Genomic DNA, 21,490 nt, shown 5'->3' on the forward strand with positions numbered 1-21,490 from the left:
AGCACTCACAACTAAACCATTGTGTTTAACAATTTTAAAGAAAGTGTTTAGATGTTTAAAATGAGAATCTATGTCCTCAGAAAATATTAGTACATCATCTGTATAGACAACAGACATATTGCTATAAGGATTAAAAATATTATTCATAATATTCTGAAATTCTGACGGGGCGTTTTTTAACCCAAAAGGCATAACATTCCATTCATATTGTCCAAAAGGGACATTGAATGCAGTTTTATACTTATCTTTGTCAGCAATTTGTATTTGCCAAAATCCTGATTTCATATCAAACTTACTATAGATGTTTCCCCTGTAAGTTCCTTTTAATAAATCTCTTTTATTAGGTATCGGGTACCTGGTCCATTGTAATACTTTGTTTAATGGTTTATAATTTATGACTAGCCTGGGAGATCCTCTTTCTTTTTTGACATTTTTGTTTACATAAAATGTTGAACAACTCCAAGGGGATCTGGATGGCCTTATTATCTTTTTTTTTTTTTGTAAAAGATCATTGATTTCCTTTTTACAAGTTTCCATTAATTCATGGTTCATTTGTATTGGCTTTTCCTTTGTATGAATGGCCTGTTCATTAAAACCATCAATATAGGGAAGCTCAACTATGTGTCACTTTCTTTCCCAAAAAGCGTTAGGTAGATCCAAACAAACTTCATGTTCAAGTTTTTCTTGAAAACTTGTGATTTTCCCTTTTATCACCAGGGTTTTTAAAGTTTGTTCAATCTTTTGAATTTTGATTTCATCTTTTAAGTATGAAATTTGGTTTGATAATAATTGTACTCTGAAAATGGTTTTTGATTTAGCAAAATCACTTTCATTTTGAGAAATTATTGTTAAATATGGAAAATTAATTTCCTTTCCTAGTACGTTGGTATAGATTACATCTAATCCATCATAATAAGGTTTTATCTGGGTTATAAATAGTGTTCCCAAAATAATTTCTTCATTTATATCTCTTGTAACAACAAAATCATTTATAAAACAAACTCCATCATTACAAATGTGGGTCTTGGATAATTTATAATTTATTTTCAATTTTTCTCCTATGGCGGAGTATAATTTAGCAGTACTCTTTCAAAATACTTAGTTGGTAATAAACCTACCATTATGCAGTTTTTATCTGCTCCTAAGTCTATTAAATCTAACTTGTGTAATGTAATATTTCCTACTTTTAAGGTAATAGGAATATGCCAACTCTGTGACTTGAATACTTTTAAAGAATCAACTGTATTATTGTTTGATATTCCTATGACTTCTTCATTTTCAGAAAGTTGTAATGAATTGTTGTCATTTGGATCATCATTACGTAATGACTCATTTGGTCATTATAGTTCTTTCGATGTTTTCGCCTGTTTCCGAACATTGATTAGCTCTATTCTGACTCGAGGGGGCCGTTGATACGCTTCTCAGGGTGCCTTGACCGAATTTGGGAAAGTTTGGTAAAAATATAGGCTTAAAGTAAAAAATAGTTGACCTAAAATCGACTTTGGGCAAACGGACATTTTTCTGAATTCCATCGATTCCGAGAGGTTCGGATGGTCGTTTAGAACCTGTATGAGTAATTGGTTCAGTTCCCAATGCATTCAGATGCATTTCGGGACATAGAATGGGAAATTGGAATTAAGGCATCGGGGGTTAACTTGGCCAACGAGGCCTCCATTGGAAATTTTGAGACCACGAGCGCATTCGCAGCTTATTTTTATTCGGTTATTTGTGTTGGTTTGTGAGCAGATGGCCTCGGGAATGACCCGGGATTTTGATTGAAGACTTTGAAAATTCAGGGATTTCTGGTGTCTGATGCACGCAATGGCGGCACCAGAGCCGTCTCAGCAGCACCGCTGTGGCGGTGTCATGACCGCTGGGGTGGGCATGTGTAATGTTGGCCCTACCACTATGGCGGCAGCGGCACCGCCGCAGCGGCATCTCTACCGCCGTGGCGGTGATAGACAGTTAACTTTCATTAAATGTGTCTTAAATAAGTCCTAGACCCTTATAATTTCTCATCTCGATATTTGAGCTTGGAGAAACAGTTCTTGGAGATAATTTGAAGAAATTCTTTGAGGTAAAACTTGCCTAATCCTTTAGCTTTCCTTAATCCAATCATCTTAGATTTCCCCCTTCCCTTTAACAATCCCTTAGAGATGGAATTTCAGAGAGGGTTTTGGAAGAACATTTATTAATGATAAATTGATGATGGTTATGCTAAAACATGATGAATCTAAGCTTATTAATCATGTATTTTCCACTTTTAACGTTGAATTTCAGATTTGGAGATTTAGGGTTTATACCTAATTTGGGGGGGTTTTCTTTGAAATCAGATTTAGGCCAATCGTTGAGTTAAATCAATAATTAGTGGTTGGGTTATGATCACCTAGTACTTAATTTGATATTTTGCCCCCGAATTTCCCGTTTTGCCCTTGTGGGCCAGTTTCCCCAAATTCTAGGGTTAAAGTTGACCTAATTGATACCATAGCAATATTAGTATCATTCTTCATGATTTCTAATATAGAATTATATTATGCTTAGACTACTTTGGTTTTGAGCTTTAGTAGAAGGTCAAGGCCAAAGAGTGACTTGTAGGTGTTGCGGTTCGGCAGTCCAGGCAGGTTATGGTTTACCTTTAGTGAGACTTCGTATTGTAAATCACATATTTAGATTATAATATCAGAGACAACATGTGAACCTTCAGGTATGAATTTGGGATGGATATTGCCTTAGGTTGGTCCCTGATGTGTGTTGGGACTTGCCACTCCGTTATGTGTGCTTGATTGTTCAAATGTGTTGGCTTGATGCCGTGTGTAGTTGGTAAATATTGAATTCTATCTTGTCATCTTGATTTGGATAGAATTTCCATACCCGTGGTTGGTATTTGTACTTGGATATATTGTTGGTGTACCCATTGTTGGTACTTAACTTGTTGATATATGTTGGCATACCCACTATTGGTATTGTGATGTGATACTTGTTGGCATACCCCATTGTGGTACTTGTGCTATTGAACTTGATCGATTTACATATGCATTGCACACATTCTCTCATAGTCATGCATGGTCGATACCCGGTGATGATCCGGTATCGTTGATTGAGTGAAACTGATATTTGATGAACTCTTTTTACTTGAGTCATTGTAAAAAGGCCGATGTTCGAAGATCCATTCCGGAAACGTTGATTGAGCGAAACTGATATTTTGATGAACTCTTTTACTTGAGTGATTGTGAGAAGGCCGATGTCCGAGGTCCAATTCCAAAATCGTTGACTGTGTGAACATGATATTTGACAGACGCTTTTACTTGAGTGACTGTGAGATGGCCGATGTCCGATGAGCTCTTTCGGCATCTTTGTTGCATGGCCGATTCCGATTTTATCCCCGAATCATTGTTAGTGCATGGACTCTGCGGGTTCCGTCTATCTGCTGGGCAAAGATCCGGGATGGGTGGCACTTAGACTTCACTAATCATGCTGGGTTGTGCTAACAAGACGTCGATATTTTCTTCCGGAGTACATGTGTACACCTTATTCGCATGGCATGGCATCACATTTATACCATTATTGCACTGCATTGCATTATGACTTGATTGAGATTTGGGATGATTGGATTGTGATGATTCTGTTGTGATGGTTGGATTGTGATGATTCTATTGTGGTGATTGGATTGGATTAGATATACTCAGACTTATCATATTTGGGTTTAGATGCTTACATAGGTGATGATGGATACTCAGTCGCGATTATATTGTCTCGTGCTTGGTTGGTTTATTTGCTTATCTACTTTATTTTTTGAATTGTGTTAACTATGCTTAGTTGGCCGATGATGCCTACCAGTACTGTTGTTTGCACTGACCTGCACTTGCTGCATTCTTTTATGAATGCAGAGTACCAGGTCGGATCTACTTCTCTGACCGGTGGTTGATCGACTCTTCAGCTTCTACTCGAGTTTCCAAGGTGAGCATGGCGTCCGCTAACCTTGAAGACTTTCCTATTACATGTCTTACTTTTATTCCAGTGACATAGATATTATGTATTAGTACTTCCAGATTGTATTATTCTCCCTAGATGCTCTTGTATTATTCAGACTAAACCCTGGTGGTATTTACTGTCTTCCGCAGTTTTTACTACTATCTATCCATATATATCGTGAGACTTACGCACCTGTTATTTCCGCTACTTAATTTTCTTCAATATTACCTATAAGTTTGTTATTGGGATAAGGATTCGCTTACCAAGGTGGGAAGGTAAGTGCCCGCACAACCTAGGCTAAATGTGTTGTGACACATTATCTTCTGCAAGAGTTTCTTTTCTTGTTTGAGATAATATCTGATCAGTGATGTACTTCATTTCGACTTTATTTAGTCTTGTTTTAACTTCTTTAATCTCGTTCTTGATAGAGAGTAATTCATATTGTAAATCTTGGATTGTGGGTTTCTTTTCCTTGGATGAGAACCTATTCATAACATTTTTCATGTTAAAAGGTTCAATTGAAGGTTTACCCTTTGATTGATGAATAACAATATTTTTAATTCAATTAAATATTTTTTCCTGGTCTCTTCATCATTAATATGACTAACTTGATCAAGAAGGAATTCTTTAGTAATAACATTGATTGAATTTCGACTGCAAGTGCATATAGCTCTTGTACAATTACAATCTTCAGTTTCAGAAGAGTTGTTATTGGAACTATAGTCTGTTTCAATCTTAATATCACTACTTTCATCAGAGGAAGACGAAGTGTTATTGTTTTCTTCTAGAATTGTGTAAAGTTTATCTTTTACTTTATCATCAACATCAAGAAGATTTATCTTCTTTTTCTTTTTATTCGTTTTTGACGTGGTAGGCTTTTTGTCACGACCCAACCCGCCATGACTGGCACCCAACTAAATCCTAGTGGGCGTACCAATACACAAGATCTCTATTCATTCAAGTCTGATTTTATATTAAACAAGTCAAACGATTATACGCATTCACGCATCAAATAAACTGGGTAAGTCATGCCATAAAATACTGAAACAAGCGCGGAAGTCTAACTATTACAAATTCCCGAAAATTTGAAAGCCATCGTACAGGACGCTAAGCCAAAAACACGTCTAAGAACTGAAATATGTCTAATAAATATCCATAATGTCCAGAATAAGAAAATACACTATAAGTAGAAGATCTTCGGGCGGCCTGGCATGAGAAGGAGCTCACCCCAAAATCTGTCAGCAAATATCCTCCATGCTAGATGTGAGGACGAGTAGCGGTCTCTATATCAAAACCTGCACTCAAAGAATGCAGCAAGGTAGTATCGGTACAAACACTATGTACCGGTAAGCATCATAGGCCGACTAAGATTAGTATCATGCATATCATATGAAATCACTAAAATAAACAAGCCAGTCAATCATACACGAAAATCAATACATCACAACAAGTCAGCCACACACAAACACAACAGATCACCGAATTTCCAAGAATCACAAACACGTTAACTACAACGGAGATAAAAGTACACTATACCCTCACTCACTATACACACATGCTAGCTGATGTCATAGCTCAGTAGTCATGACCTGCAGGGGACCCATGGTGTCCATGTACCACTCGTTCTGGAACACTCCTCGAAGCCGAGCACAACCTGCGCTCCGGAACGAATCTCGAATGCGGGATATAACAATAAACCTCTCGTTTTCGGAACTAACCTCGGACCACGACCCATAATCTAGGCCACATATGTGCCTTGTCATACCTTTTACCGAACAGTATTTCTTACTTTCTCAATATCCATATTCACCTCATCATTTCATGTCACAATACCTTTGAGAAAACTATATTAACTTCTCATCAAAATACAACCACTACAGATTGAATCTCACAGGAATAATGGCATGAATCCTACACAACATTCAATCAAAACACATAAGAGCTCAACCATACAATATCATGTAGTGAATACTAGACATGCTTTCTCCTAATGAAATCACAAACATACATTCACCTAACCAAAGTCTAACTCAACTAAACCATAACCTACCTCAAAGCAGAGCTGGAACAATGCAAGTCACTCAGCTACAGCCTTTCCTTTTCTCAAAGCCTCAGAACGGTGAAAGTCTAGAAATAGAAGGCTCAATGAGTCATAATACTCAATCACAAGTTCCAACGCAAGAATATCCTTCCCTTACCCCATTCCAAGGGGTGGATGATTTTCTAGGTGATAAACAACCTGTATAGACCCTTAGTAATCATTACTCATCACTTTATAACAATATTCTATTAATATTCCCATTACAAGCAGTTTTCCATGGCAAGAAACCATTTTTATAGAACCCTAGGTCTCCAATCACTTAGTTTATGTCTCTAAATGTTCAATTTATGACAAATAGCAACTAGCCAACGCATTTAGATGATAACTAAGCGATAATAATCATAACCCATAAAGTTTAGAAGTTTCTGTTATATCCCGCAATTTTGCACATTCGAAAAATTTGAAATAATTGTGACTTGTAAAGGATAAAGCTATATTTGATTTTTATTTAATACATATTTTGTTTATAAAAATGTTGATGTGGAAATACGGAGGAAGGCCAAGGGAAAAAATTGGGAATTTTGGAAATTAGTTTCGGGAATTACAAAAATTAGCCACAACAATTGGGCCAAAAAAAAAAAAAGAAGAGAAAATGAGGCCCACAATATGGGGGTGGCCGGCCATGGCCAATAAATGGCCCAAATCCATGATTAATTATCTCATGTGATAAATAATAATAAGGGCCATGAATCATTCATTGTTCAAGAAACTTCAAGAGAGCAAAAGTTGAGGAAAAAAAAAAAAGAAAGGGGCGGCCTAAGAGAGAAAGCAAGAAAGAAAGAAAGAAAAAACTTTTGTGCCATCAATCTTGGGTCTAAAAATTGTAATTTTCTTGTATTCCTACTAAGCTCAAGATCCTCTTCAACGTGGTATAATTTTCGGGGCAAGAAAACACCTTTTGTGGCAAGTGGAAAATCTTAGAGAAAGATTTTGAGCGAAACGGGATTTGATTTTGCGCGAGCATAAGCCGCGAGAAAGGTATGTAAGGCTACCCTATTTCTTCTTTTGGCATGTCCTAGGAAGTCTAGGTCGATACTTGAGCCTCGGGGGCAATTCTGTTCATAGAAATCCGAAATTGAATTTGAGCACTATTCATTCAATCTAATTGAACTATAAATCTCACGTTTTGGTCGGAAGGAAATCAAACGTCCGAAACTTTTGTAAATGTGATCAAGTCGACTCGAAACTTCCTTGGATGACTCTATAGCCCTTAATGTCCATGATTCATGTCCGTCGCCTCGACTTGATCCGAGGTGGACCCACTACTACCGAATCTTCCCCTATTGTTCTATTTGTCTTAATTCCGTACTATAATTAAAGGAAACTCATGGCTATCGTTCCGATTACTAAATGATAGAAGTATACCTGACATGACCCATTTCACGACATGATCGAGTAACGAAATAAGTATAAAGAATTTGTGTCGGAAAGAATGTTATGAGTCATATTGTCCCCAACTTTCGTGAAGCATGTTTTAAAGAAAATTTTTTAAGAATGATAACACGAATGATGGTTTCACCGAAGCTTGATATATTACGATACGTACACATGATTTCGAAAGTTTATTTGATTTCATACATATGAAGTTGGCACGATACCTAGAGACCTATTTGATATATTCCTTAGTTGTTAATAAAGAAAACAAGTGATATAATTAATACCTTGATATGTAGTGGTGTATGTGCGTATGAATCTAAGTTGTGCTTAATTTGCTATATACGTCATCCGAAAGATAGCTGATATGACTAATACTTCGGTTTTGCGAAGATTGACTTCCGAAACATTTATGGAGCGTTCCGTACTTCGAACGCTCGTAACTTTCGTATGCTAGTTCTGATTGACCCGAAGCTTGTTTCTGGACCTCCAGATATCGATAATGTGTTTGCATATAAGTATGTGTGTATCTCGGGTCTTGATTGTGTGCATATGGTTTCGCTTTACTCCGTTCGTGCAAGCTTTGATTTGGATTTCATTGAGCCCGGGCCAGGACATGTTCTCGTGCGTATTTCTCTGCATTATTCACCGCGTCCCTCTCACTTGCGGGCCGGGGCATGTTACGTATGATATGATGACATTATGATATGATGACGGGGTGGTGGCCAGGATGGCACATTCACCGCGTCCCGCAAAAGAGGGTCGGGGCACGTTACATGCATGCATGATACATGACATTGACATACATGAAATATGATTCACCGCGCCCCTCGCTGAGGGCCGGGGTACGTTACTTGCATATATGTTACATGACATTGGCATATTTGATATATGTTTCACCGCGTCCCTTATCAAGGGCCGGGGCACGATACATGAATATTTGATTTATGATGTTAATATATATGATTCCATGTACCGCGTCCCTCACAAAGGGCCGGGGCATGTTATTTGACATATACATATAAAATATACGATCCTGTTATGCACACCCTGAGTTTGGTAGGTAAGCTTTTGGTACACAGGATGATTCACGTATTTATTGTATTTCTTCTGGCCTCCGACATCGACATATGAATATATAGATGACTTGTGTGTGGAAGGTAAGCGCTCTGGTATTTTGGATAGCTTACTTGTTTTGGTACCGTTGTTCGGGTCATGTTTCTATTTTCTGTATTCTATGTTTTACATACTCAGTACATATTCCGTACTGACCCCCTTTCTTCGGGGGCTGCGCTTCATGCCACGCAGGTACAGACGCTTATTGTGGTGGTCCGCCAGCCTAGGTACACAGTCGGCTTTTGGGAGTGCCCCTTTGTTCCGGAGCCCACCTTTTTGGTACAGATCCTTCAGTTGTACATATTATTGTGTTTATGATTATTCTGGGGTACGGCGGGGCCCTGTCTCGCCATATGATTCTGTTGTCTCTATTAGGGGCCTGTAGACATGTATGTGGGTTACGGGTCATGTTTGCTCAGAAATGTGTACTTGGTTTCTGTTTGATTCTCCCCTGCACTATGCTAACATAATCGGGTCACGTGTATGTTATAAGTATCGGGTTAAAGGATATGTTAATAATTTGTACGCACGAGGTTCAAGAAAAAAAAATGTAAGTGTAAGCGTGATTCGGTTCGTAAGTTTGTACGGGTGCCCATATCGGGCACTAGTCACGGCCCACGGGGTTGGGTCGTGACAGAAGTGGTATCAGAGCGGTTTGTCCTCGGAATGTCTACAGGCCGTGTCTCGTAGAGTCTTGTTTATCGGTGTGTTGTGCACCACATCTATAAACAGGTGGCTACAAGACATTTAGAGTGTTACCTTTCTTTGGATCTTAGATCGTGCCATAGAGCTGTGCTATTAGGATGGTTCTGTTCTGATCGGTTGTTGTGTTTTTCAGTAATGCCTCCGAAGAAAGCTACGGCTGCCCAGAAGGGTAAGGTGATGGTCGGAGAGACCAGGCAGGCGCAGCGAGTTACCCGGGCTCGTGTTCAGGATTTGCCCGAGGTTGTACCCCACTCAGAGGGATCTGCTACACCACCGGCGGAGCTTGGAGCAGGTCCGTCAACAGCTCCAGGGGCCCGAGTACCCGCACCCGAGCCTCCTGCTCTTCAGCCAGGGGCGGGGGACAGGACACTGAGAGAGGTCGTGCAGTTATTGACCACGTTGGTAGCGGGGCAGGCTCGCAGACGCGGGCGGAGGGATGATGATGATGATGATGACAGGCGCGACAGCCTGAGGGTTCGAGAGTTTCTATTATGTGGCCCTCCAGAGTTTTCCGGGTCTAAGCCCGACGAGGACCCCCATGACTTTATTCGGGGGATGCGGCGCTCACTAGATTTGGTCAGGGCTTCAGAGACTGAGTCTGTTGAGTTGGCTTCGCATAGACTACGGGATGTTGCCGCTCACTGGTATGAGTCCTGGGAGCTATCCAGGGGTGAGCGTGCTTCCCCAGCTACTTGGGACGAGTTCGTGGCTGCTTTCACCCGCCACTTTTTGCCACCGGAGTTACGGCGGGCGCGGGTTGATCAATTTTTGCATCTGCAGCAGAGGGGTCGGAGTGTTCGTGAGTATAATTTGGAGTTTGATTCTCTGGCCCGGTATGCACCTGCTATAGTAGCAGATATGACTGACCGGATGCACCGGTACGTGATGGGGTTAGACCGCTATATGATTGATGGCTGCATGGCGGTGGCATTGCAGACAGACATGGATATCGCCCGGCTACAGGCCTATGCTCAGGGTATGGAGGACCGACACAGGGCTGATTATCCTAGTAGGGATCGAGACAGGAGGCCGCCCAAGAGGGCCAGGTCCATGGGATACTCTGGGGAGTCTCGAGGCGGACAGCCTCAACAGTATGTTAGGCAGTATTCCCAGCCAGCGCAAAGTGCGCCCCCACGGCCTACCGGTGAGAGATTTGATAGTGTCAGATATTCAGGAGCTGGCCAGAGCTCCAGGGCTCCCGATTCGCAGGTAAGTGGCGGGCTCAGCCAGACTAGGCACTTATGCCTCAGTGTCCCTAGTGTGGTAGGCGCCATTTGGGAGAGTGCCGTCGCGCCACCGGTGCTTGTTTTACTTGCGGCTGTCAAGGCCATGTTATGAGAGAGTGCCCGTATAGGGGAGGTTCAGGTGGTTCAGCCCAGCCCACTGGGTCAGTTGCTGGCTCGTCTCTCCCTTCTGTAGCTATGCGACCCACGGGGCAGGGTGTGCCGACACCAGCAGGCCGCGGCAGAGGTCGTGGCGGAGCTCCCAGTTCCAGCGGTCCTTCGAACCGCTTGTATGCGTTGGCCAACCGACAGGATCAGGAGGCACCACCAGATGCAGTTACAGGTATATTATTAACTTTCTTCCGAAATGAATATGTATTGATATATATATATTTTCCCCGATTGCTAGTAAAACTGGGATGAGACCCGAATCGATAAAATCGTCTGTGGTAGTCATATCTACAGATAAAAGTGAATGTTCAAAAATCAAAATCAAAAAAAGGGGGGCTAACCCGGTAGTTTCATAATAATAAACGATCCTCTCCAGATAGGAGTGGGACCCGCTATGAGAACCTTTCGGAAAGTGTAAGATACCGACCTGCCTTAAAGTGCGTGACAAAGGTCGTGTGAGGTAGTCGACACGATTATTCCAGCGCTAATGCATCAAAATGCACGGAAGTTCCGGGGTTAAGCGTGCTAGGGGCGGAGCAATTTTGGGATGGGTGACCCCCTGGGAAGTACACCAAATTTTTCGTAAATGTAAATATAAAAGGCAGATGTGAAACCAGGGGTAACCTAAAGGAAATAAGAATGAACCAAATGGTTAGAAACCCTAGATAGATCGGGTAGACCAAAGCAGACTCGGTCGGTGAAGAAGAAGGAAACACAGTACAGTTCTGGAATTAGGGTAAGTTTGAGTAAACGTTTGGAAGCGTTTTGTGAGTAAATGGTAATAAATGTATAAGTATGCATATAACGTTCCATCTATGGCCTTACCGGTCGGCCGTGGGGCCCAGCAGCCAGTGTAAAGACATATGAAATATATTAGCCGAACTAAAGTTAAGAGACAAGTAAAGGATAGGGTATAGATATTATGAAATGAACTGATACTAATCTCACTACAGTAAGGGTAGAAGATCCCGATGCGATGATACGTGGAAAGGAAGGAAAAGTAAGTAAATGGAAGACAAAGAGATAGCAATTATAATGCTTGAAAGGTTATGAAAGGAGGAAAGAAACTTCCCTGAAGTATTACACGACCCCCCTAAGGTTAATTGAACATTCGAGGACGAATGTTCTAAAGGGGTGGAGGATGTTATATCACGCAATTTTGCACATTCGAAAAATTTGAAATAATTGTGACTTGTAAAGGATAAAGCTATATTTGATTTTTATTTAATACATATGTTGTTTATAAAAATGTTGATGTGGAAATACGGAGGAAGGCCAAGGGCAAAAATTGGGAATTTTGGAAATTAGTTTCGGGAATTACAAAAATTAGCCACAACAATTGGGCCAAAAAAAAAACAGAAAGAGAAAATGAGGCCCACAATATGGGGGTGGCCGGCCATGGCCAATAAATGGCCCAAGTCCATGATTAATTATCTCATGTGATAAATAATAATAAGGGCCATGAATCATTCATTGTTCAAGAAACTTCAAGAGAGCAAAAGTTGAGGAAAAAAAAAAAAAGGGGCGGCCTAAGAGAGAAAGCAAGAAAGAAAGAAAGAAAAATATTTTGTGCCATCAATCTTGGGTCTAAAAATTGTAATTTTCTTGTATTCCTACTAAGCTCAAGATCTTCTTCAACGTGGTATAATTTTCGGTGCAAGAAAACACCTTTTGTGGCAAGTGGAAAATCTTAGAGAAAGATTTTGAGCGAAACGGGATTTGATTTTGCGCGAGCATAAGCCGCGAGAAAGGTATGTAAGGCTACCCTATTTCTTCTTTTGGCATGTCCTAGGATGTCTAGGTCGATACTTGAGCCTCGGGGGCAATTCTGTTCATAGAAATCCGAAATTGAATTTGAGCACTATTCATTCAATCTAATTGAACTATAAATCTCACGTTTTGGTCGGAAGGAAATCAAACGTCCGAAACTTTTGTAAATGTGATCAAGTCGACTCAAAACTTCCTTGGATGACTTTATAGCCCTTAATGTCCATGATTCATGTTCGTCGCCTCGACTTGATCCGAGGTGGACCCACTACTCCTGAATCTTCCACTATTGTTCTATTTGGCTTAATTCCGTACTATAATTAAAGGAAACTCTTGGCTATCGTTCCGATTACTAAATGATAGAAGTATACCTGACATGACCCATTTCACGACATGATCGAGTAACGAAATAAGTATAAAGAATTTGTGTCGGAAAGAATGTTATGAGTCATATTGTCCCCAACTTTCGTGAAGCATGTTTTAAAGAAAATTTTGTAAGAATGATAACACGAATGATGGTTTCACCGAAGGTTGATATATTACGACACATACACATGATTTCGAAAGTTTATTTGATTTCATACATATGAAGTTGGCACGATACCTAAAGACCTATTTGATATATTCCTTAGTTGTTAATAAAGAAAACAAGTGATATAATTAATACCTTGATATGTAGTGGTGTGTGTGCATATGAATCTAAGTTGTGCTTAATTTGCTATATACGTCATCCGAAAGATAGCTGATATGACTAATACTTCGGTTTTGCGAAGATTGACTTCCGAAACATTTATGGAGCGTTCCGTACTTCGAACGCTCGTAACTTTCGTATTCTAGTTCTGATTGACCCGAAGCTTGTTTCTGGACCTCCAGATATCGATAATGTGTTTGCATATAAGTATGTGTGTATCTCGGGTCTTGATTGTGTGCATATGGTTTCGCTTTACTCCGTTCGTGCAAGCTTTGATTTGGATTTCACTGAGCCCGGGCCAGGACATGTTCTCGTGCGTATTTCTCTGCATTATTCACCGCGTCCCTCTCACTTGCGGGCCGGGGCATGTTACGTATGATGTGATGACATTATGATATGATGACGGGGTGGTGGATAGGATGGCACATTCACCGCGTCCCGCAAAAGAGGGCCGGGGCACGTTACATGCATGCATGATACATGACATTGACATACATGAAATATGATTCACCGCGCCCCTCGCTGAGGGCCGGGGTACGTTACTTGCATATATGTTACATGACATTGGCATATTTGATATATGTTTCACCGCGTCCCTTATCAAGGGCCGGGGCACGATACATGAATATTTGATATATGATGTTAATATATATGATTCCATATACCGCGTCCCTCACAAAGGGCTGGGGCATGTTATTTGACATATACATATAAAATATACGATCCTGTCATGCACACCCTGAGTTTGGTAGGTAAGCTTTTGGTACACAGGATGATTCACGTATTTATTGTATTTCTTCTGGCCTCCGACATCGACATATGAATATATAGATGACTTGTGTGTGGAAGGTAAGCGCTCTGGTATTTTGGATAGCGTACTTGTTTTGGTACCGTTGTTCGGTTCATGTTTCTATTTTCTGTATTCCATGTTTTACGTACTCAGTACATATTCCGTACTGACCCCCTTTCTTCGGGGGCTGCGCTTCATGCCACGCAGGTACAGACGCTTATTGTGGTGGTCCGCCAGCCTAGGTACACAGTCGGCTTTTGGGAGTGCCCCTTTGTTCCGGAGCCCACCTTTTTGGTACAGATGCTTCAGTTGTACATATTATTGTGTTTATGATTATTCTGGGGTACGGCGGGGCCCTGTCTCGCCATATGATTCTGTTTTCTGTATTAGGGGCCTGTAGACATATATGTGGGTTACGGGTCATGTTTGCTCAGAAATGTGTACTTGGTTTCTGTTTGATTCTCCCCTGCACTATGCTAACATAATCGGGTCACGTGTATGTTATAAGTATCGGGTTAAAGGATATGTTAATAATTTGTACGCACAAGGTTCAAGAAAAAAAAATGTAAGTGTAAGGGTGATTCGGTTGGTAAGTTTGTACGGGTGCCCATATCGGGCACAAGTCACGGCCCACGGGGTTGGGTCGTGACAGTTTCATTAATATTCTAGGGTGTCTAATTCAATTTCACCATTAAAGACCCATGGAGATGATTATAATAATTAAGGGGAAAGGAATGATAGAATGAAAGCAATGGAACTTACCTCACAAGATTGTCTTGCCCTAGCTTGAAAATTCTCTCTAAGTGTTTGTTGGGAAGTGTGCTAGAGTGTTATGAATGAGAAAATAAAACTAAGGCATTTAAAACCCGATTACTGCCTCTCGTCGACCGTTGCGGCGATCGTTACGCCGCTGCAGCGGTCCCGCTATAGCGGTCAAGTGACTGCTATAGCAGTCCCTAACTTTCTCACCTGACCGCTATAGCGGTCGGTTCATCGCTATAGCGGTACCATCATAGCGGTCCACCTTTCGCCACAGCGGCCACCAAAGAAATGGTTGGCCGCTGGAAGCGGTCGAAGCACCGCTATAGCAGTACCGCCGCAGCGGTAATCTCACCGCTGCAGCGGTTTAATTTGGGCAATGAGGTTGGTTTCTGTCTAGTTTTCCCCTCTATCATCCCACATTTCATCCAAGGACTCAAAACACAATACGGAACATGCATACATACAAAAAGACGCTCTATGAATCTACCCGCGGCCTCGGAATTCCCAATGGAGTCCTAAATTTCCATAACGATCAGAACGGACGTTACTTTTTTTTGCCATCATACTCGATCTTTTGGATGTGGCAGAGATTTTCTCAAAACCAAAGTCTTGAAAAAAACTAACTAAATCCTTTCGAGATTGTTGTTGATCTTTTTTCAGGAAATTCTTTAGTTTTAAATTTGTGCATAGATCTTGTCTTGTCACATTAATAAAACTAATTAAATCTCCATAAGTAAGGATTTCATAAGGGATTACTCCGTTAAACCTATCTTTAATTTTGGTTCTAACCTTTTCGGCGAATAATAAAGGTAGATCGCTAATAAATCTTTCTTTCTAGAAATCATTACCGCAATCTTCTCTTATCATAACTTTTTCTGAAAACATTTCTTTATACCACCTAAAATCATCTAATTTTGGGCAGCTAAGATTGTTTAGTAGTTTTAAACTTCTATCTTGGAAAAGTTTTGGTTCTCCAATAAAATGTTTAGCAATACTATATATTAATGTTGCTGAAGCATCTTCTCTTGCTTCGTTAACTGTAACTTGATTATTCTCTTCCATTTTTACTACGGTGTCTACACATATAGCACCTAAAATCTAGGCTTCGTTATCTTTAGAAATAATTAAAGTTGTTCCATACTTATCTCTAACATTTTTAACCTTGTATGCCGTAATGGCAATACCCATTTCATGGAAGTGTTTTATCGATTTGACTTTCTGCTAAGCCATCTATATTTCATTCAGTTATATCATTCCCACTGTGTGCTGCACCAGTGAGATACTGATCTTCCTCAAATTGGACATCTGGGAAAGAAGGCCTACTATAATAATTCTTTTTTGTAGAATATCTTGGGTTGACGGTTAAACACTGAATTTCTTTTTTAGGAGCATTTGATATTGTTTGAATCGTTTTAGATGATTCTCTCATCCAAGGAAAAGAAACCCACAAACCAAGATTTACAATATGAATTAATCTCTGTTCAAGAACAAGATTAAAAAAGTTAAAGCAAGACTAAATAAATTCGAAATGGAGTACATCACTGATCATATATTATCTCAGACAAGAAAAGAAACTCTTGCAGAAGATAATGATGATCCAAATTACAACAATTCATTACAACTTTCTGATAATGAAGAAGTCATAGGAACATCAAACAATAATACAGTTGATTCTTTACATATAGTCAAATCACAAAGCTGGCATATTCCTATTACTTTGAAGGTAGGAAATATTACACTTCACAAGTTAGCCTTAATAGACTCTGCAGCAGACAAAAACTGCATAATGGAAGGTCTATTACCAACTAAGTATTTTGAAAAAAGTATTGCTAAATTATACTCCGCCACAGGAGAATAGTTGAAAATAAATTATAAATTATTCAAAGCCTATATTTGTAATGATGGAGTTTGTTTTATAAATGATTTTGTTGTTACAAGAGATATAAATGAAGAAATTATTTTGGGAACACCATTTATAACTCAGATAAACCCCTATTATGCTGGATTAGATGGAATCTATGCCAAGGTATTAGGAAAGGAAATTAAATTTCCTTATTTAACAACTATTTCTCAAAATGAAAGTGATTTTGTTAAATCAAAAACCATCTTTCGAGTGCAGTTACTATCAAATCAACATTCATACTTAAAAGATGAGATTAAACTTAAAAAGATTGAACAAACATTAAAAAACCCGGTGATAGAAGGGAAAATTGCAAGTTTTTAAGATAAACTTAAACAAGAAGTTTGTTCAAAATTACCAAATGGTTTTTGGGAAAGAAAGCGGCACATAGTTGAGCTTCCATATATCAAAGGTTTTAATGAACCGGCCATCCCTACAAAGGCAAGGCCAATTCAAATGAACCATGAATTAGTGGAAACTTGTAAAAATGAAATCAATGATCTTTTACTAAAAAAGATAAATATAAAACTGCATTTAATGTCCTCTTTTGACAATATGGATGGAGCGTTATGCCTTTTGGGTTAAAAAATGCCCCATCCGAATTTCAGAATATTATGAATAATATTCCCTATAGTAATATGTCTATTGTTTACGTAGATGTTGTATTAATCTTTTCTGAGGACATAGATTCTCACTTTAAGCATCTAAACAGTTTCTTTAAAATTGCTAAACATAATGCTTTAGTTGTAAGTGATAAAAAGATTAAATTTTTTCAAACAACAATTAGATTTCTAGGATACGACCTATACCAAGGTACCTATAAACCCATTTGTAGAGCAATAGAATTCTCTTCCGAATTTTCAGATGAAATTCCTGATAAAACCCAATTATAGAGGTTTTTAGGAAGTCTTAATTATGTTGCAAACTTTATTCCTAACATTAGGAAAATCTGTGAACCTCTTTACAAGCGTCTTAGAAAGAATCCAGTTCCATGGAGAAACAGTAAGAAAAATCATGACTATTGTCAAAAAATTTCCATGCCTAGGTATTCCAAACCCAGATGCTTTTATGATAATCGAAACCTGCCACGACCCATTCAACCTAGGTCATGCGGGCACCTACCTTTCCCGGCTCGGTAGGTGAACCCATAACTCAACATTCACAATAATAGAAAATAGCGGAAGAAAATAAAATAACGTAAGTCTCACAATATAATATAATGTTAACAAGTGCGGAAGTAAATGAAATCCACCCCAGTATCTAGTCTGGTCATACAAAAGGATCTAAATCCGAATACTAAAGGGTTGAATAATAATACATAAGTAGTCTCAAATCATGTCTCTGAATGGAAAGCAGGACAAAAGTAACAGAAGAGTCTTTGAGGTTCGTGGACACCATGCTCACCCTCGAAAACTCGAGTGGAAGTTGAAGAGTCGATCAGCCACGAGTCAGAGAAGTAGATCCGACCTGATACTCTGCATTCATAAAAGAATGCAGCAAGTGCAGGTCAGTACAAATAACAATATTGGTAGGCATCATCGGCCGACCAAGCATAGATAACACAATTCAGAAAATAAGTAGATAGCAAGGAATCCAACAAGTATGAGATAATAAGATCACAACCAAGTATTAGTCATCGCCTACGTAAGCCTCTAAACCCAAGTACACCAAATCCGAAATATGTATATATCCAATTAAATCATTAATGAGTCAATCACCACGAATCGCAATCAAGCCAATGCAATGCAATGCAGTGCAATGCAATAATTGAATGGATAAGATTTAATGCCATGCAAGTGAGGTGTACACATGTGCTCCAGATGGAAATATCATCGTCTTGGTAGCACAACCCAGTATGACTCGCGAAGTCTAAGTGCTACCCGTCTCGGATCTTTGCCCAATGGATAGACGGGACCCTGGCTAATTACTCAGAGGGGGAGTCTCACCGGCAACACCCTGGGGACCCGCGGAGCCCATGCACTAACAAATATTCCGGAATAATATCAGAATCGGCCATGCAACAATGATGCCGGTATAGATCGTCGGTCATCGGCCTCTCACAATCACTCAAGTAAAAGAGTCGTGCAATCAACGATACCGGATACTTACCGGCTATCGGCCATGCATCTTGAATATAAGGGAATGTATGCAATGCACTTATCAACGATTTCGAAATTGAACCTCGGACGTCGACCTTCTCACAATCACTCAAGTAAAAGAGTTTATCAAACATCAGTTTTATACAATCAACGATTCCGGAATGGATCTTCGGACATCGGCCTTTACAATAACTCAAATAAGGAGTTTATCAAATATCAATTTACCCAATCAACGATACCGGATCATCACTGGGTATCGACCATGCATCATGAATGTGTGAGAATGAGTGCAATGCGTACATCAAGTATTCAACAATCAAGATCAATATCACAAGTACCACGAAGGGGTACGCCATCAATGTATCATATCGCAATACCATCAAGAGTATGCCAACAATATATCAATATTACTAGTACCAATAACGGGTACGTCAACAATGTATCACAATGCAAATACCAATAATGGTATGTCAACCATATCTTAATCAAGATAGTCAAAAAGATTCTGATATTCACCACTACTCGTAGCATTAACCATCAAAATGGAATAATACACACACATAACGGGGTGGCTAGTCCCAACACATATCAGGGCCCAACCTAAGGCAATATCCAACTCAACTTCATACCTGAAGGTTCGCATGCTGTCTCCGACATTATATTCTAAATATGTGATTCGCTATGTATAATCTCACTGGAGGTAAGCCATAACCTACTTGGACTGCCGAACTGCAACACCGACAAGTCACTCTATCGCCTTGCCCTTTCTCTGAAGCTCAGAACCAAAGTAGTATAATCATAACCGAATTCTAAATTAGAAATCATGGAGAATGATACTAATATTGCTATGATATCAATTAGGTCCATTTTAACCGTAGAAGTTGGGGAAACGGGCCCACAAGGGCGAAACGGAAAATTCGCAGGTAAAATACGAAATTGAATCATAGGTAATCATAACCCAATCATTAATTGTTGATTTAACTCACGACTTATCCCAAATCTTATTTCAAGTAAAACCTCACAAATTGGGTATGAACCCTAATTCTCCAAATCCGAAATTCAACATTAAAAGTGGAAGATATGGGCTTACTAAGCTTAGACTCATCACATTTTAACATTAACATCATCAATTTATCAAGTATAATCTTAGAGAAAAATCTCCCAAGACCCTCCTTCAAATTCCATTTCTAAGGGATTGAAAAGAGAAGGGGAAAATCTAAGATGATTGTGATTAAACAGGGGTAAAGGATTAGACAAAGTTTTATCTCCAAGAATTCCTTCAATTTGTCTCCAAGAACAGCTTTCCCAAGCTCCAATATCGAGATATGAAATAATCAGGATCTAAGATTCATTTAAGACTCATTTAATGGATTTAACTGCCCGTCACCCGCTACAGCGGTACTGTGACGGCCCCAGCGTCAACCTGATCGCTTTAGCGGTCAAGCCTAAATGGCTCGTACCGCTTCATTGGCAGGTCCACCGCCCCAGCGGTGCCGCCGTTGCGGTGCTGGTGCCACTAAAGCGGGTACCAAACACCAGAAACTTAGCCCAATATTTTCCTTCGATCCGATTTTTCAACTAACTCCCAAGACCATCTGCTCTCATACCAGATACCTAGTGCCACATAAAAATACGCTACGAACGCACCTGTGGCCTCGAAATTTCAAACGGAGGTATCGTTGACCGAGTCAACCACCGATGCCTTAATTCCCATTTCCCATCCAACATTCTGAAATGCATTGGAAACTGAACCAAACGCACACACAAGTTATAAATGAGTATCCGGACCTCTCGAAGACGGAATTTCGAAAAAGGTTTATTTTCCTAAAAGTAAACCTCGGGTCAACCCTTTTTCACTTTAAGTCTATATTTTTCCCAAAGTTGCCCGAATCCTGTCTAGACACCTCGGGAAGCATATCAACGGTCCCCTTGGGTCAAAAGGATCAATGCTCGGGAGCGGGCGAAAGTGCCAAAAGAACTATAACGACCTAACGGGTCATTACAAAACCGATGCTTCAAATGAAGGATACAGTGGAATCCTCAAACAAAGAGTCTCTTTAGGGTCTTCGGAACAATTAGTTCATCTCACCTCAGGGATATGGAATCCTGCACAAAAGAACTATAGTACTGTTAAAAAAGAAATTTAATCTACAGTACTATGTATTACAAAGTTTCAAGAAGATTTAATAAACAAAAACTTTTTATTAAGGGTTGATTGCAAATCAGCTAAAGAAATTTTACAAAAGGATGTTATGAATCTTGTTTCAAAACAAATTTTTGCTACATGGCAAGCTTTATTTTCCATTTTCGATTTTGAAATTGAATTTATAAAAGGAGATTTAAACTCTTTACCAGATTTTCTTAGAAGGGAACTTTTACAGGGCAACCACGAGGCCAAGAGTACAATCATCCCCCTTTCAGAAAAAACCCAATAACAAGTATTCAGCCTTAGCTGAATTCCCAAACAAAACTAGACCCATGAGCCCTACAGGACCAGTCACAAGTCAACAAAACTTAACCATTCTCGATTCCGTTCCTCAAATAAAACCACCACCATCACCATTCTAAATGATGCAAAGACCCTCTACAAGCTCAACTACAGGTAAAGGTAAAATCCAAACCAGTGATTGTTATGAAATGAAGAATCCGGGGTCTTTTGCACAAGCAGTTAATCCCAACACTCCCTCAAAGAAGGAAGGTAAACACCAGGCAACTCCAGAAGAATTTTCCATTGTTAAAAAGGCAGAAGTACTTATTATGGCGCTAGATAAGCATTACACAGATTTGAAGGTTGAGGACCTACTAAAACCTTGCTACAC

The sequence above is a fragment of the Lycium barbarum genome, chromosome 8 (genome assembly GCF_019175385.1).
Source record: "Lycium barbarum isolate Lr01 chromosome 8, ASM1917538v2, whole genome shotgun sequence".
Lineage (NCBI taxonomy): Eukaryota > Viridiplantae > Streptophyta > Magnoliopsida > Solanales > Solanaceae > Lycium > Lycium barbarum.